Source organism: Suricata suricatta, chromosome 9, assembly GCF_006229205.1.
Source record: "Suricata suricatta isolate VVHF042 chromosome 9, meerkat_22Aug2017_6uvM2_HiC, whole genome shotgun sequence".
In the NCBI taxonomy this organism is placed as follows: Eukaryota; Metazoa; Chordata; class Mammalia; order Carnivora; family Herpestidae; genus Suricata; species Suricata suricatta.
The window spans coordinates 93,527,916-93,529,083 of NC_043708.1; positions in this window are offsets into that span (position 1 = coordinate 93,527,916).

The window sequence follows — 1,168 nt, forward strand, 5'->3', positions numbered from 1 at the left end:
ATAACTTTGCAAGGGCTGGAGAAGTATATTAACCAGACTTTCAATGAGAGAAAAAAAAAGGTACACAACGTTTTTTATCTCACTAATTTTGCAAGGAGCACAATGGAATTTTAAGAAGTGAAAATGGAAAAATTCTTTTTTAGGTCTGAATTTTATGCAATGAAAAATTTCAATGCTGGCTGTTGATCAGTTATAAACAGATTATACAACCTAATGGGTATGCACTCTCTACATACTTCATTTTGCCAGGGGGGCGATTGTAATGTATTTAAATTATTCAAAGATCAGGTTGTGGAAGTAATTTGACTCTTGTAACTTTGTGGGTGATAGTTGGGATAAAAGGAACACTGATTATGTAATATCTGGTCTCTAATGAATATCGTTTGTACCTCTGGAATTCTGCTTCCCTCCAATCACTGCTTCCCTCCTGTCTTCCTTCAGAAGTTGGAGTTGGTGCTTAGTCTCTATAATCTTCTTTTGGGGAACTGATTGATAAGCTCATTATTCCTGTTCCTTCTCTTGGTGTCTTTGGATACCAAGACTGACTCTTGGCCCTTGCTGTATCTTCTCTTTCTCTGAGACCTCAGTTGGAAAAAGTTAGGAAGAAGGTGGCAGGTGGAGGAAGCTGGGGCAGTGGAGGCTGAGTTTGAAAGATAGATTCAGTGGCTTTCTGCTTGGTTGCTTGGGTCCTCTCAGTTCTTCTCCCCACCCCACCCCGGCCCCCGCAGCCTGCTTTGTTCACAGAGTCACACCTCTTTATTTTAGCCCTAGCAGCTCACTCCTTTTTCATTCCAGACACCTCTCACCAGTACATTTTCAGGCCTCTGATATTTGTTGTCTTCTAAACTTGTTTAAGATTTTCCCCTCAGATAATGTATTACGGTTACAGCTCACCGGGTAAGTAGGTGATTTTCACTGCCAAAGGTCTAAAGCATTTCATAGAAACCACTTAGGCAAAGCAAAAGCTTGTAATTATCTCAGGACTTTCAAATTCGTGATAACATATAAAAGTGCTCTTAAGCAGAGAATGCTCCATCTTTTCTTTGAATTTATCTATACTTTGTTTTAATTAAACAAATCTCATCTGTTCTGAAACAGTTAAAAATGTATAAAACCTCACTCATATCACTTCAGTGGATTCTTGGACTCAAGTTCTTTAGGGATAATA